The following is a 17,890-nucleotide window of genomic DNA, read 5'->3' as shown; positions in this document are numbered from 1 at the left end:
TGCAATGAGTAACAATTCGTGACAAGTGAAGTGATATTATAGGACAACGTATGATTAAAAACCAAGCCTGTTGCTCAGAACATAATTGCTCTAGGAATTCAGTATTAAGATTACCTTGTATCACAGTAGCATCCTAATTATGGTATGTAGAAAAATGAAGGAGGTTGAATTCTGCTCTCCTGGGCCCTGGTCATGTTTCACCCAAAATGTTGGCTTAGCTCTGAGCACCTCACTTTCAGAAAACGTGGTCAAAGCACAATGGGCTCTGATGTGAGATCATGTCCTATGAAGAAGTGTTGGTAGAGTTGTAGCTGTTTTGTTTGGGGAAGGTAGTACACTGGTGTGATCCTTACTTCACCAGGGATTTTCATGGAAAAGAATATGTCCAGCCTGTCTACAGCACTTCTACCCCTCTATCCTCCCTATTCACCTCTCCAGTGGGGTGAACACCAGGGGGTGCCACTGACACAGATTATAGTGTGAACTGTGTCCCTTTGAGCTGTGCAAAACAGTGGCCCAGTCACTGCCTTTACAAAAAGGGATTTGAATTTTTCCATGTGGTTTCAAAAAGTAGGTACAAATTAAAGGACCAGAAAACAAGGGTAGTGAGATTTTGTCTTAAGGACATTCTAACAGTGGGAGAAGATAGAATGAGTGGCTGTAGATGTAAGTGTTTGGAAAGGAGTTTTATTTAGAAGGAAGTCTGTGCCTCTAAAATTGATAATAACGATAGTATCCAGTGAATTGCATTTTCATGACATGAGTGGCCTTGTATTTTATGTTTTTCACAAGTGGTCTCCTTCTTAATCACTACACCATTACTTCTAGGTAGGAATTATAATGATCTTTATTTTATAGATGAAGAAACTGAAGTTAGGACAAATTGCATTATTTTCCTAAGGTCACAGAGAGAACAAATTTCTAATTTCAGAATTAGTCTCTCTAATTTCAGGAATGCAAACCCTTAACCATTATGCCACATTGCCTTTCAACAATGAGTTACAAAATCCCATCTTTCTTAGCGTGTTCAAATGCTCAATTGTTGTGAAACTTGATCTACGAATACAATTTGTTCTTGACCTTGTACCTCAAGGGGTAAAATCATTTTTATGGAACAAGGGTAGGTGAGATGGATTTGTCTTACTCTCACTACTCACTGATACCTATGTCTGGGACTCAGGGGTGAACCTGCACACCTGGACTCCAGATGGGGAAAGCTGTTCTACACATAGCATATACCTCCAGATCCAATTCTGTCATCTCGGGCACCCAATGCATGAAAGATGTGCAAAGGCTCATGCTGGATATTTTGATTTTGTCATTTCCCAAATGTCCTCTCCAAAAATCACCTTAAGGAGGCAACATGTGGTCTTACATGAAACTTCAGAGCTGCTGGTGGGAGCAGAAAGGAACAGAGCCCATTGGAGAACACTTGGTGCTCACTGTCATGTTGGAAACACTGAGATAAAAAGGAGAGGCAAAGTCTTTAACTATGTATGCATCCAACAGCTGCAGCTCTCTTATTGCTTGTGCTATGTCTGCGAAGTGAAGACCATGGTGAGACCCTCACGGAGGCTCTGTTAGTGTTAAAACAGATGTTCCTTCAACACTCACATCTTAGGTGGCCACTTTCACGGGGTGGAAAAGGATAATCTAAACCTTCCTGTTCTTGCCAAAATAACCAGGTCTTTGTTCTGCACGTCTCTGGAACACACAGATAGATTTCCAAGCAGTGGGAACCTCCTGTCCTGTTCAGTCGTTGGACAAACTCTTGTTCTGCCCATTTCACCCTAGTTTCCTGAAATCCTGGCAGTAGGGCTCCCATGACTGGAGCCTGTGAGAGCCTCCTTTGTCAGGAGAGTTTTCACACCTAAAGCCATCAAGGCTGGCAGTGAAGACACTGGGCTTCAAGCCCATTACAGCGATGACAGGTATTGCCTTGGCTGCCCAAGCTGAGTGGTCGTCCCTCTGCAGGTCTGTCTGGCTCCATCCCAGGGAAGAAGGTGGTGGAAGGCACCCATGGACTGCAGTTGGCTCTGCCTGGCCATGGGGGAGGATGGCAGAGGACTGACCTGTTGCTGCTTCAGGAGTGTGGAAATTGTTTTGCCCTTTAAACTGATAGAGAAACAAGCTGGAACAATAAAACTAATCCTCCGAAGCAATCTAAGCATGGAAACCAGAAATGTATACTCAAATATTTTCTCCATTTTCTTTCTTCATAAATTTGGAACATTTGTGGCAGAAAAAGAAATCAGAATAAAATGGATTTAGAAAAGAGAGAGCAGTAGTTTAGAGGGTTGTATAGGGAGGCAACATGATAAAGACGGAAGAAAAATGGACTTGGAGAGAGAACAGTCAAATCTGGGCCTGCCTCTGAGTGCCTGTGTGGCCCTAGGCAAGTTTCCCTTCCACTTGAAGACCTGGGTCTCTATGATCCCTTTCAGTTGTAAGATTAAGACCTAAGAGTTCTTGCTTATATAAACAGAATTCTTCCAAGGCCATAATTATTTCCATAATCAAGAACTATTTATTAACTAAGCAGCAGTGTGTGATTTTCTCAAGATAAGAGCAAGAAGAAATGGTCCTTACAGGCTAGATAGCTGTGACATGGACCAACAACTAAGCATATCTAAAAACTCAACTAATTCATAATATGAATTCAAAATATGAATTGAATAAGCAAAAAAAAAAAAAAAATTATACCATGGGAGTTGAATATTTTGGCAGGGGAAATCCAGCCCCTGACTTTAGGATGGTATTTTCTGTTTTGATTGAGCCTGAGTCACACTGGACTCTCTGGCATGGGCATAACCCAAGCATCTGCATGGCAGAGTTCTGGCTCATTGCCATTTGCAACAGACACAAAGGGTGAGATCAAAGAAAAGGAACCTTCTCGGGTTGACCATCATAAATGCTGAAGACCAAGGCTTCAACTCACTTACTGGAGTGGATTTCCTTTTACGGATGGACTTGGTCACCCTGGGGAGACTAAGAATGTTAAGTAACTTAACCAACATGCAGTAAGGAGTGGGATCAGGATTCTTCTCCAGAGCTAACAGTTTTAACTGCCATTCTACATTGCCTGCCTGAGACAGCTGCCAACCTGGGCTTCTGTAACTGCCATTCCATGCTTCTCAAGCCGGGGTGCACGTTAGACTCATCTGGAGAGCTTTGTGAAGCCATCCATGTCCAGGCTCGCCCACACAGTCCTCAGTTTTCTTGGTTTGAGGAGGGGCCTGGGCACCAATACTTTTTAAAAGCTCCCTCTGGGTGATTCTAAGTACAATCAGGGTGTGAATCACTGATGTCCATAATGAAAAGTGTCAGACTCCAAAGCACTCAGGTGAAGGACTGCCTTCATGGTATGGATCCCTAGCAGATTTGAGCCTTAGAAGACTGGACTAGCAGCTTGTGGAATCAGATCTAAATCTTCCAATCCTCTAAGGGTGGATAAGCCTCTAGACTCCTGAGAACGCTGGTCTTGGTGAAAATCCCCCGCATACCACAGGCCTCCCTTGGAGGAATCACCTAAAGAAACACCATGAAGAATTCGTTCTGGCCTCAAATAATTACATGGATGTTTGTTGCAGGAAGATACATTTAACCATTGAAGTTCCTACTCATTGAGTGAACCTTGTCTCCCTCCTCTCTGGTTTCCAGAAACAAGGATTTTTTTCTAAACTCCACTTACTTCTTGCCTCATGGCTAATGCCCATGGAGGTGGGGTGAGTGACCTGCTGGTGACCAAGGGAAATGAATCTGCACAGGAAGCCCAGGCCCGCCCTCCCTCCCTCCCTCCCTTTTCATTAGAAGCCAGCTTCTACTATGGGCCCCTCCCTCAGTGGGAAGGCTTAAGTTTTGTAAGATTGACCATAAGTGTGGTGATATTTCCTAATTCCAGGGAATGGAGCTAGTCATGCCACACATTTTTGCTGTTCTCACGAACTGAGGTAATTTTTTTTTAATTTTTTTTTTTTTCCTGAGGAAGGGTCTTACTCTGTCACCCAGGCTGTGGTGTAGTTGTGTGACCACAGTTCACTGCAGGCTTGACCTCCTGGGCTTAGGTGATCCTCCCACCCTAGCCTCCCATGTAGCTGGGACTACAGATATGTGCCACCTCACATCCTTTTCTTTTCTTTTTATTTTTCTTTTTTGGAGAGACAGTCTTCTTATGTTGCCATTTTGAACTCCTGCACTCAAGTGGTCTTCCTGCCTTGGCCTCCCAAAGTGCTGGGATTACAGGTGTGAGCCACTGCGCCCTGCCCAAGGTAATATTTTGACCTTCCTTTACCTTATTCTTTGTCCATCTCTGAATTAGTTTATAACTTAGATGGGAAAAAAGAGGTGTGTAAATAAATAAATCTTAAAAAAATCCCATCGGTTCCCCCATAGAATGCCATTTCCCCCTAGCTGTCTATTCATGTAACAAAACGAACAAGAAAACACTACAAATTCTCTCCTTATTTATACTATCCCACCATTATGTTATAACTCTCATTATAATGTTTTAGTTTTTCCTTGAAATAATAATCATCAACCCATTTGTAAACCATATGTTTCTACCCACAAGTGACAACCAGAATTTCAGAATTAATTGCAAGAGCCATAAAGAGCTTTTTGGATATTTCCCTAAAAGCCTCCAAGAATAGTAACAAGGGCGAATAGTAACCCCCGGCTCCAGCTGTCCCCACTGCTGTGGCAGGTTATGATACTTTCTTTCTTTAAGTAAAGGCCAAGAGAGATGGCTTTTCGGGACTTCCAGAGTCTGTATGACATGAAAAGCTTATTCCAGTAAAGGGAACAAGACCCTTGTCATCTGACACCAATGAGATGCCCTTCCCTTGACTGGCAGGGATCTGGAGGAGGAGGAGCAGATAACCTTCAACCTAAATAAGCAATACCATCATTATTCTGGAATCTCTCTGAAGCATGGCTGGTTACAGTGCAGAATTCCACAGGGCACGTGTCTCTCTTGGACTCTCTCCAAGGGAGTAAGTTATCAGAAGGACCTCATTATAACAGGGGCTCCAGGGACAGTGTCAGTCAGCAGGCTTCAAGGTAGCTGGTAAAATTCTGGTGCTGGTCTGTTTAATCACTGCATGCTTGTTAATACAGTCAAGCCTCAGTTACAACAGAATCAACAGCCCAGTTTGTCACTCATCCATTCCTTGTTCTGTCATCACCTGGTTGAGTTTCTGGCTTGTTTATTGGACAACCCTGGGTGTTGGGCAAAATGAGTGCCTCTTGTTTGAAATGCCTAATCCAGAGGCTTTTCACCTGTGTGTTGTTTTCTCTCACCAACACCTCTGCTCCGTGCCATGCTCTTGGCTAATTGAAGTTGTGAAAGGCACGAGGATTCTGGTCTTGGACTCAGTTCTCCCATAGGGTTCTGACACCAAAGTAATGGTCACAACAGTGAAAGGAAGAATCCATCTGGCCAGGCTCAGGTGGTTCAAGGCCTTCAGAATCTGCCTTGAGACTCTCCAGTGACAGTCTTTAGACTGAAAACCATTTTGGCCCCATCCATCCCTGTAAGCAATTTAACAACAGCTTGCAAAGCACCGAGCTTTAACAGAAAGAAGAGATGAGCACGGCACAAGAACTTGGACTCCAGAAGAGCTGCCTAACAGATTATTTTTCTGTGGTATTTCATGAGAACAAGCGAAGTAAGAATTTTCCTTTTGTCCGTCTGGCCTTTGGCATTGTTTACTTTCTTTTTATTCTTCTGAACTGTACTTTGAGCCCTGGCAGCATTTCTGTCCTAAAATCTTATTGTCAGAGGTTTTTCAGCTGTTTCAAATCATATCTGATAGAGTGAGGGTGCTGCCTGGACTCATCACTTTACTTCAGAAGAAATACAGCTCACCCTTTAAATGACAATGGTGATTGTCCACAGCTTTATGTTTTCTACACTGAAGTGGCAGGCTTCATTTAAAAATAATGTTTTCCCTCATCAAAAAAGAACTAGGGTAGAACCCTCAACTCTGCTGATGTCTGGGTAGTGACCTAACACCCATGTTTTGGACAATCACTGCCTTAAATCAGGTTTTCATTGCATGCAGGATAATTCTTTGTCAATGGTGGTTTTGTCAACTGTGATCTGAGGTAATAAGGTTTTCTACTTTTGCTTGAAATTTTGAAAATATACAAGCTTTTAACATTTGCAAAGTTGGATTCTGTTTTCTTTACAAAGCAACCTGATTTGCCGATGTTCTCTCCATCTGTCAGGGTATGCGTGATGTGGTGCAGACTTAATGTGCTGCCTCTCTGGAACATGGACAGAGTAGCAGCACAGAAAAATGAGCATTTCAGCTCTGTGATGATTTGTGAAAAAATTTCAGATCACTGAGCAGGCATTTTGCTGACACCTGTGAAAAGTAACCACATCAGAGAGCGTGGCGTGATGGTCGGAGGCCACATGCTGGAGCTGGACTGCTTGAGTCAAATCCCAGCTGCTCAGCTGTAGTGAACTGAATGGTGGTCCCCAAAAGATATGTGTATCTCCTAATCCCTAGTACCTGTGAATGTGACTTTATTAGGCAAAAGGGTCTTTGCAGATGTAATTACATTGAGGCTCTCAGAGATGAGAACATCCTGGATTATCAGGGTGGGTCCTATATCCAATGACAAGTGTCTCCTTATAGGAGACAGAAGAAGATGCAGACCCAGAAGAGACTAAGTAAAGATGGAGGCAGTGCCAAAGTGAGGCTGCCACAGGCCAAAGAATGCCTGGTGCCAGCAGAATCTGGAAGAGGCAAGGAAGGACACTTCCCTGGGGCTTTTGGAGGGAGCGCAGCCCTGCTGATGCCTTGGTGTTGGACATCTGGGCTATGGAACTATGAGAACCTTCTGTTGTTTTAAGCCACCCAGTTTGTGGTACTCTGTTATGGCAGCCACAGGAAACTAATACACCCTTTACCACCTGAGTGACCTTGGCCAACTTACTTAACCTCCACCAATCAGTCCCCTCAAAGGAATACCCTCCCCCCAGGCTCACTGTGATGATAAAATGCTTTGGCATAGATGACTGGTTTAGACCAGGGCCTGCTATCTAGCATGTGCTATGCCAGTGTTTCTATCATGGCAGCAGCAGATGCAGCGGAGCTTAGATTTCAACTGTGTCCATGCTGGTTAGAAAAGTCACAGTCTGGGACACAGGACACTTCAGGAAGAATCTCCCTCAGTGGATCCCAGTGTTCCAGCAATGTTTTCCAAGCAGCTGAAGAACAGGAAGCAGGAACAGGGTTCCCTACAAGAGCCATTATTCAGATGCCTCTACATCTGACTGGTGTTGGAGAAGTGTGACTTCTGGAGGTTTATGTGCTGGGACTTACAGCATACATACTAAAAACAACATTTATTTTCCTCAGATGCTGGGCTGTCTATGAGCCTTGACCTCCCTGAGAAGATTAGAGGCAGGTGCTTAATCTGATCGGTCAACTCAGTGAAACAACTGCATTGATTAAAGCCATAAGATGTTAGGATTCTCTGTTCTTGGTGGCCTAAAAGGTCCCATTCCTTTCGCAAAGTGCTTAGCTTGATCCCATCCCAGGGAACAATTTTGGGTGAAGGAGAACCTGGCCACAGAGCATGAGATCATGTATGACTAAGTCTACTTGCCTTCATGGAAAGATACATGGAGTTTTGGGCAATTTCTTTGAACCCCTCTAGAGGCTTCTAAAGATTGTTTAGCACCATCTGGTTTTTAATCCTGGATGTCAAACTTGTTGATTTTTGCCCTGGACCATCTGTTTTTCAACTTCCCATGAAACCTTTCCTTTGGGCCAAGTAGGGAAAGAAATAACTATATTTTTAATTATTTTTGTTTTGCCTTTTCATCCCAGTCACAGCATTAGAAAGGGAAAATCAACATCTGACAAAGCTCTGAAAGATTGGACATGAAGTGCTGGCCTTGCTATCTGCAGGGCATCTCCCTATATAGATTGGATACCTTTTCCTTCACTCCCTGATAAAAAGTGAGACAGACTGAGCATAGTCTTGTGACCATTTAATGCCTGTGCCCAGAATACAGGTCTGTACCACTTAACAGCAGTCACAGTGGGGAGGAGCAGGGACCCTGGGGTCTGCCTGCCTGTGTCTGAATTCCAGCTGAGCCCATTCCTAGACCAGTGCCTGGGAAAGTTATCTGACCTCTGAGATCCAGTCTACTAGCCTCACAAGTGAGATTGTGACAACACTTACCTCAATGAGGCATTGGACATCATCTCATTTAATCCTCAACATGCCTCACTGTCTAGCATTTAACAAGCTCCCATAAACATTAGTTATTATTATTCCTTAATATGAATAGCATTTAAAATAATAAAGTGGGAGAGAGCAATGCTGCATGCCCTACCACTGGCCAGAGAGCTTGCAGCAGGAAGAATGCTTAGGTGGAACGCACAGGCCTTATCTGTGTTCATCCCATTCCAAAGGATTTGGTGTTGCCATATATGGAACATTAAGATTAGAAATGGCCATTTCCAAACTGGTGAATCCCTTGTTGCCTTTTTCTCCACTGTGATTCATCTGGGGTACCCTCAGTTTTCAGTGGTCATGGTCATTCCAAACCAACCATGAGCTGGGGGAACATTGTACTGTGGTAAACCCAGGGTCACCTGACCAGAGCTCCAATTTTATAAACCCAAGTTGTAGGTGGGATGATGGATACAGGCTTCTCTGGCAAATGCTTCCTGAGCATTGTAGACACTGTCACTTCTAGGGGGCTGCAGTTGCCTCATTGTATAATTCTGGTCATCATCAGAAAGGAGACAGTAATAGATGAGCTGCCCTTCTGGACAAAATGACATCTCTCTTATTGAAAAAGGTTAAGAGGCTATTTTCTTTCCCCCCGCCCCACAACCACTATTTATTGCATGAGATTTCAGAATGATGATGATAAAAAAGCAAGTTTATAGACACATCATGAGGTTGTATAAATAAAATAAAGTAATATCTGGGACAGATATACCAAAGAAAATTGAACCCAAAATGTCTAACTTTGCAGTCCATACTCAGCCAGAACTCCCAATGAATTAAAACACAGACTGCATAATTATGTACACAAAATGCCTTTAAAGTTGCTCCATAAATTTGAAGAAAAAAGGATAGTCTGTTTAAAGCTACTAGGGCAAAATTCCTTACTGTGGGTTTATAGGCACTAGTACAAGTAGTTCCCAAATCCCCCTTTTTATTTTTTAATTATAAATAAGAAAGAACAGAGTCTCCCCTTGCAACTTCCACTTCGTCGCAGCCTCCAGGCACAGAGGACAGAGTTCCTGGGAAAAAGGAAGGCTTAATTCCAGGTCTCTAATAGCAAAGTTATAGTCAGACTGAACATTGATTATATTTAAATCCACCATATTTTTCTTTTGAAAACCATATATTATTTAACATCTTGAATGTTTTACATTGAATTTGTTGAAAAATTCTCCCTGTGTTTTCAGGCCTTTATCATAATTTTGTTTTTATTTCTTAATTTTTCTTTTCAAATAAGTGAGAGAATTAAGTTAAATGAACAATAATATATAAGTCATTCAGTTAATATAGAAATTTTGGGCCAGCCATGGAGGCTCATGGCTGTAATCTCAGCATTTTGGGAGGCCGAGGCAGACAGATCACTTGAGCCCAGGAGTTCGAGACCAGCCTGGGTAACCTGGAGAAACCCTGTCTTTCCCCCAAAATACAAAAATTAGCCAGGAATGGTGGCATGTGCCTCTAGTTCCAGTTACTTCGGAGGCTGAGGCATGGGAGAATAGCTTGAGCCTGGGAGGCAGAGGTTGCAATGAGGCAGGATCATACCACTGCACTCCAGCCCGGGCGACAGCAAGACCCTGTCAAAAAAGAAAAGAAAAGGAGAGGAGAGGAGAGGAGAGGAGAGGAGAGGAGAGGAGAGAAGAGAAAAGAAGGAAAGGAAAGGAAAGGAAAGGAAAGGAAAGGAAAGGAAAGGAAAGGAAAGGAAAGGAAAGGAAAGGAAAGGAAAGGAAAGGAAGAAGGATTCTGGGAATTCTAGCTTTCTCTTGGTGCATACTCTCATTCTATTGAAATCAAGCAGTTTCTACATGAGGCAGACAAGTTCCTAGGGTATTCAGAAAGGGGCAATATCTTGGTTCTTGCTTCAAGAGAGCTAACTGCTGCTGGGACCTACAGTTGAGCAATGACTCAGGGACCTGGCTGGTAAAGAGGAAGGAAGTGGCTATGGAAAGTTGCTGTTAAGTAACTGGAGCCCCAAAGTAACATAAAATTGACCAAGTCATCCCACCCCCAACACCTACCATTACTGAGAGTAACAATATGGAGATAACTATGCAGGCTTCTGGGTCCATTTGTCACTTATTTGAGTTCCCTTCATTACAGCTCTTAATGCTACTGAACTCTAATTACATGACACGGAAATGCATGGGATGAAGGAGCTGGAGGGGATTTACCCTCAACTCCATGTCCCATGAGAGATTGATTTGTCTTTATATAAATAGCTATCAACTAAATTGAGATCATAAGAGTTTTATATTTGAATATACCATATAATTGCATTCATAAGAAGTATTCAAAATAACCATTTCATAAATTTTTCCAATATCCCTATGAGTAGGGTTGTTTTTCTCATTTTACCAATGAGGAGTCTCAGTTCTAAATGTCGGAAAAGTACTTAATGTGAATAGCATGATAAAAAGTACACATTAAAACAAGAAGACATATTTTGACCATCAAACTAGCAAGGATATATAAATCATAAAATTAACAACGTTTAAAAAATAATGCTTTATGCTGGCAAGGTTATGCTGACATTGAAATGAAAATTCTCTTTCTGCTGATAAAAGTACATGTTGGTTAAGCCTCTCTGAAGAGCAATTTGCAGTGTGTCTCAGGAAAATTATTCATACATTTAGATGCAGTAATTTTATTTCTGAGATTTCCTTCTAAGAAATGTAGACAAATTTTGTACGCAAATATGTTTCTCACAATGTTTTTTATAATGGTAAGAACTTGGATATAACAAATATTTAACCACAGGAAGTGGTTATGATACTCCTACACAATGGAATATTATGGAGCCCCTAAAATTATATTTTTGAAAACTTTTAATGACATGAGAAAACATTCAGTATGTACTGTTAAGTGAAAAAAGCAGGATAAAAACTTACGTAATAGTATGATCATGGTAATATAAAAACATATGTGTAAATCCATTCAAACTAGACTGGAAGAAATAGAACTTAGTTACTTGTTCAAGGTCAAATACGTGCCAAGCAGAGGAGCCAGCACCTAAACACAGTTCTTCTGACACTAATCCCAATGTCTTCTTCCCCATACCATGATGTCTCAGAAAATATTCAGTTTGAGTAATACATTGTTGTTCGTTTTATTAGAAAACAAGTCATTCATGGAATTATGCTAAAATCCATTACTACTTTGATTAGATTCAGGAATTCAAGTAAGTTTTGGGGTATTGCTCAATTTCCCCAGTTCTGCAAGTTGCTGAAACCACACCCACATTTACAACACCCAAGTATGCTAAGCCCACTGCTAGGACTCAGTTTCCAAAATGTGTTACCTGCACTATATTTATAACCCCCTTTAACACAGAAAGAATAATAAAATTCAATATACAAGATGACTTGGAGAGGTTATTTTTTCTGGTAGTTTTCAAATTGAACTAAACAGCAACATTACCAGGGTGATTTTCTCAAAATGCAGATCCAGGTCCTGCCCCAAGAGATTCTATTTTAGCAAGTCAGGGTGGAGCCCTGCCCTCTGAATTTTAAATAGTACCCTGGGCAGGACCATCTTTAAACCATTCCAACCAGTGGTAGAGATGTGTTTGATGAGGTCCCTACACGCACGGAGTTACATGTGGTGATTCCACTACTTCAGGTTAGAAAAACACCTCTTCAAAACCCAGATTCATTTATAAAGTGAGTATACTGGTCACTGAGTCCTGTAACTACCTGGCTCATTCTTTCAATGGTTACTGGGGAAATCACTTTATCTTCCACTGATGCTTGCACTGGTTATTTACTGTTGCTTAACAAAGGATTCTCAAACTTGGTGGCATCAGTCAACAAGCATTTATCTCATGATTTCTATGGATCAAAATGCTAGGCACAATTTAACTGGGCGCTCCTGGGTCAAGGTCTCTACTGAGGTTGCAGGCAAACTATTGGCCAGGGCTGTGGTCTCATCTGAAGGCCAGAGAGAGTGAGAAAAAGGGAGGGAATCTGTTTCCAATTTCACTTATGCAATTATTGACAGGTCCTTCTTCACTGGGCTAAATCACAACAGGGTAGCTGACTTCCCACAGAAAGAGAGAACAAAGAAAGCAGGAGTGAGAAAGCGAGAGTAAGAGACAGAACAAAAGAGAGTGAGCAAGAAAATGTGCACCCATATCACCCAAATGTGCACCGAAGATGGAAGTCACAATCTTTTTGTGATCTAATCTTGAAGTGACATCTCATCATTTTTTCACATTTATTAGAAGCAAGTCAACTTCAGCATATAACCAAGGAGAGAAAATTATACAACAGTGTGAATACCAGAATCATGGCTCATTGTGGTCCATCCTAGGGAGTATTTGATGCACTGTCCTGGGCAAATGGCAGAAATAAATTCTATACTAAACCACCTTCACCTCTATCCTTCAATTTCTACTTGGTAAGTAAGCAGAGGTGAGGCTGGAGTGAACTCTGCGTATTTATGATAGTTAAACCAAGAGGACCAAGGCAGAAGGAAAATCTGCAAGTTTAGTGTGGATAATGCTGGTATTTTCAAACATATAGCATGAGCTATGAGTGTCATCTTTGGTATCAATGGCGAGACTCGGTTAACAGTGTCACTCATTCTTTTTGTCCTTTAAAGAAGTGCACATTTGAAATAGCCTTGGGGACTATTGTTCTCAACTTCTGTTTTTTCTGGCTGTAACTCATGAAACCATATTCAGTTATTCTAGAAAAGATATTTGAACGTCATGGTCTGACCTCAACTGCAACTTGCTCAGGGGGCTAACACAACTATATCTTCCATTTTCTTTGAGAGGGAGACAACAAATATTGAGTAAAAAGTAAATGCATTTATACATTTTTATATGTATATAAGTATACAGTTAACTGTTGAACTACACACACAGGTTTGAGCTATGCAAGTCCACTTATAGGTGGATTTTTTTCAAGCAAATGCAGATTGAGGGATGCAAAACCTGGGTATAGGGAGGGCCGACTTTTCATATACACAGTTCTGTAGGGCCTACTGTGGGACTTGAGCATGTGGGGATTTTGGTATACACTGGTGTCTGGAACCAATACCCCTCGTATACCGGGGATGACTGTGTGTGTACATGTATACATGTGTGTATATATTTATATGTGTGTCTATACATGTGCACACACATCACAACTCCTTGGGACCATCTGGAGTGCCTCAGCTTACCCCACATGTCCAGCTTAGCCTTGGTAGCAGAGCCTTCTAGTAATGTGAACAAAGTTAGGTTTCCAGACTCAACTAGTTTATCCACTAGATCTACCATGTAGAGTTAAATCCAGCTTGCCATCTGGTTGCCAGATGATGACTGCTACAAGCATTTTCCAGCATCTCAACTTGCTATTGAGTCACAGCCACAAACAAAAGCAGCAGATACAGCTGCCCGATTGCTGCAGCAGATACAGCTGCCTGATGACTGCTTTTAGGATGCAATATTTTCTGTCTCTTCCCATGAAATCACTGGTGAGGAGGGAGTCCCCTTTGTCATTTCAGCTGCCAAGACATTTCATGCTAATGAACTGTGAAGGGGAAGTCGCTAATGATATGAAATCCCTTTTTATGGCCAGGGCTGGGCCAAGGCCACCAGAGGGGTGGTAGGGAGGTTCTTAACAACAGAGGCTGATTCTTCTGTTGGTGGAAGGTGAGAGGACAGACCAATCCATAAACAATGCCCAAGAACTCTGGGGGCATCGACCTGTTTCCATAAGCCTCTATCCCCTTCCTCTCTGACACCTCAAAATTTTAGATGGGAGCTTAAGTTAGCTAGGTTCAGAGGGAAATAGAAGGAGAAATACTTTTGGCAGATCACCTAGGAAAACTAAAAGTAATTCCCAAGGTATCTGTTTGAATTAAGGAAAGTCCCATAAAAAATTGCTATTCCATCGGAGTCCACGTCCACCCTAATTCAAGCCAGCGGATAACCTGAAGACGTGAAAGAAGGGGTGGCCAAGGGAAGCGTGTGTGGTACAGTGGAAAGACCCCTGCTTGGGAAACAGAGAATCTGGTCCATGTCTCACTTTGTTATTTTTGGCTGTGTGATCTTGTGTAAAACACCAGAATTTTCTGAGTTTTATATCCTTATCTATGTGGTATCATTAGCTACTTCAGGTGATTGTTATGAAATTAAGTGATATTACATCCATAGAAAGGGATATTAAAATACTGTCACTATTTTTAAAATGTATATATTTTTTCCATTTTCTCCCTGTGACAGAAATTCTGCTACCCGAGAGGTATGACTCTGGGATAAGGTGCTGTTCTCTTGGTGACCTTCTTAAAAAGCAAATGTCTTTGAAAAAAAGTAACATGGGATTGGTGAGTGATCAATCAATAGATTTCTTTTCCCCAGTAAATGGAGATTTTTGTTTATTTGTTTTAGAGGCATTTTATTTAGACAACTGAAAACAATTAGATGTTCAGAAGCAGTGTACAATGAAAGAGAAATTAAACCAGTTACTTTATCATGTATTCCCTCTTCTTTACAACTAAAGCAAAAAATAAAATTAAAAAAAGCATTCTGCTTTAAGGAAAACAGTCAGAAAAATAAGCCAATATATTTTTCTACTCCATAATAACATAAACAGCTACAAGAACCCTAACTGTAATAAGAGAAATTGGATGTTGGCTTGTATATAGTCATTAAAAAGATAACAGGCCACTGTACTACAAGAGGATAACTCCACCTCTCTTCATCTGATACTCTTGAGTTTTGACTTAAAGGTAACACCAAGTTTATTGTTCCAGCACTAGAGCTAATTTGTTTTCCCCATTATTTACTGCTCTTTCTGCCTTAAGCAGAGAGTAACTCTGGAAGGCTGATGCTTTTCTCTGCTTGCTCGTTTTAATCCATAAGTTGGATACTAACTGCATCATATGATTGACCCTCAGGCCTTAACATTAGGAGTGAGGGAGGGGTCAGGGAGTCTGAGACAGGCAAGTAACAGTCGACCAGGGACGGAAAGGGAGAAACTGAGTATTTTAAAGTACTGCAGGAATAGGGATGCCAGAGAAAAATGCATTTGGGAGAAACAGGACGCTATCCTTAAAGAACAAAAATCTGCTCAGAGGTCTGATCACAGGGAGAAGGGGGGCTCTTATGGCAGGGAGACCACTTGCTTAGAGTCTGATATTTGAGTTAAGTCTCTGTCTCCCACTGAACAGTAAGTTCTTGTTTCCTATTCGCCAATATTTTTCCACAGATTATTATAGCGCTTGGTGTACAATAGTTGCTAAATGAATGTTTGTAGAATAAAAGTTGCATTTTGCTGGCTTCGCCCTTTTGCCCAGGGTCAGCCATCAATCACCTGACTAACATGGGATTTCGGGCTGCTTCTGTGTACACGCTTTTCCCTGACCTCTGGCCTTCTCCTGTATTATTTCTGAGGTGGGTACAAACCCCTACATCTCTGGCCTCCTGAATCACCAGAAGCCCCGAACAGAGGTGTATGTGGTATGGCCTCTCCTGTAGACAGGTCAATCCCTCATCCTCATCTAAGACTTCCTGGAGTCTAAATAGGCACTGATTCCAAGTGTGACATGCAGTTGTAGGTGAAGTCCCTGAGTCAGGCGCCTGGCCTAGAAGAAAAAGCAACATTGCCGTCAGAGGCCAAGAAGCCAGTGGACTCCCATCTCTCTGGCCTGACCCCATGAACCCAGGCACTGGCCTCCTCACTGTTTCAGGTTTCAGTTTTTATAAGTATACCTTCTCTGATCAGTTTTATGATACTTCTATATGAAACTACATTAAACATTACAGCTCTTGTGTGATTAGAAGGCAGATAGATAGAGGCTCAGAAAAGTAACAAAACCACAAAAAACCAAACCAACCAACCAAACATAGTTTGTCCATTAACCAAGAGACTAAATTCAGGGGCCAAGAAAATCAGAAAGTGTCAAATTAGTGAAGTCTCAAATTGGCTTTCACCTAATTAAAATAGCAGCTGAAATTTCCCTTTCTATACAGGGCATTGTCAACAGATTTTTTAAGAGTGTTGGGTGCCTGATCCTCAGAGCAGGCTGAAACACCCTCCCTGGGTTTTGCTGACACAAATGCAAAGGCTACCAATGCCAGGTCTTCGAGAGGAAGTGGGAGGCACTGGCCCCCAAATGGTAAAGTTGGTGAGACTTATCTTTCAGGAAAATGCCCCGTTGTTGATGTTTTATCCTTTGATCCAATATTATTATTCTCCCTTTTTTCCTCTCTAGAAATAAACTATTTACTCACTATTTACCTCCTTTACCCAAGGCATGCTTGTGTTTTTTAAAGTTAATATTTAATTGAAAAAGGAATCACTGGGGGTACAGTGGGAATTTTGTCATATCAAGGTGGTCTTCCTGGAGTCTCTCAAACCCTCCAAAGAAGCAATCACCTAATTCACATATGAACAATGACAGGATGGCCAGGGGAGATTCTGAAATTTTCAATGTTTATGAAGGAGAGTGGATATTCCTTGGAATGAATGTTTGTTGAACTCAGCAGAGATGAACTCAGACTGTGGGGGAAGCTTGATTGCAGTACTCAACCAAACCTAGAGCCCGGGGTTGCAGAAATGCACGAGGAAGAGTCCTCATGCCATGCGGTGAGCTGTCTATACCTGGGCGATGGCATTTTAGAATCAAGGGGCTGATTGATACTAAATTGAAACAATTCTTCAGTCTAGACAAGGTAAGAAAGCAGGCCAAAATGTGCTTTCAGAATTATAGGCATTATCAGAAATACACTTCAAGAAGGTTTTTTCCTCCTATAACACTGATATTATAACATGTTTTTTTAGAAAGTGTCACTTTGGTTGGAAGATGTTCCTAAACCAATTTCTGAATCTCTTTCCATACTGGCTCTAGTTCTGATGCACACAGAGCTTCGCTCAGCTTTTGGGCAGAGTCCATTTGAGACACATCGTAGGATTGGGGTCTCCATGTCTTTAGCTCCTGTTCTCATTAAAGTAGGTGACAGTGAAGCCAAGTGTGAAAATGGCAACATAGCTCCTATTTACCAAGCACAGACTGCATGCCAGGCACACTGCTAAGGATCTTGTATATATTGCATATTTTTTGCAGGTTTATTGACATGTTATTGATGTACAATAGATTACATATGTTCAATATGTACAATTTGATTTTAAATATGTATATACCAATTAAACCATCACCACAATCAAAAATGAACATATCAATCACCCCAAAGGTTTCCTGATGCCCCTTTTTGATCCTTCCCTCTCACCTCTCCCTGACCCATACCCTCAACCTCAGACAACCACTCACATGCTTTCTGTCACTATAGGCTGTATTTTCTAAATTTTTATATGAATGGAATCATGCAGCATGGCCCCTTTTTCATCTGACTTCTTCACTCACCGTTATTTTGAGATTTGTTCGTGCTATTACGTATAATAAAAATAGTTCATTCCTTTATATTGGTAAGTATCTCATTGTATGGATATCCCACAGTTTGTTTATCCAGTCACCAACTGACAAACATTTGAATCATTTCCAGATTTAGAGCATGTTAATTAAGCAGGTTTTAAAACTGAGGTAGTCTGTTTCCTTCAATCCCTAGAATGAAGTTCCAGAAAACACACTTTCTGAAAATAGCCAGGAGTCCAGAAGTCAAATGGAACCTTCTTCAAAAGACCAACCT

The 17,890-nt window shown here is 41.6% G+C and overlaps 1 long non-coding RNA gene across 1 annotated transcript; it reads left to right on the top strand.

Moving 5' to 3' along the window:
* Positions 1-4,052: 4,052 nt before the first annotated feature.
* On the top strand, positions 4,053-16,576 carry LOC115894255. The gene is made up of 3 exons (XR_004054329.1): positions 4,053-4,268; positions 12,253-12,651; positions 14,468-16,576. It is a non-coding gene; the product is annotated as an uncharacterized LOC115894255 (long non-coding RNA).
* Positions 16,577-17,890: the final 1,314 nt, after the last annotated feature.

Source organism: Rhinopithecus roxellana, chromosome 17, assembly GCF_007565055.1.
Source record: "Rhinopithecus roxellana isolate Shanxi Qingling chromosome 17, ASM756505v1, whole genome shotgun sequence".
NCBI classification, from domain to species: Eukaryota; Metazoa; Chordata; class Mammalia; order Primates; family Cercopithecidae; genus Rhinopithecus; species Rhinopithecus roxellana.
The sequence above is the reverse complement of the archived record's forward strand: the minus strand, read 5'-3'. Positions and strand labels throughout refer to the sequence as shown.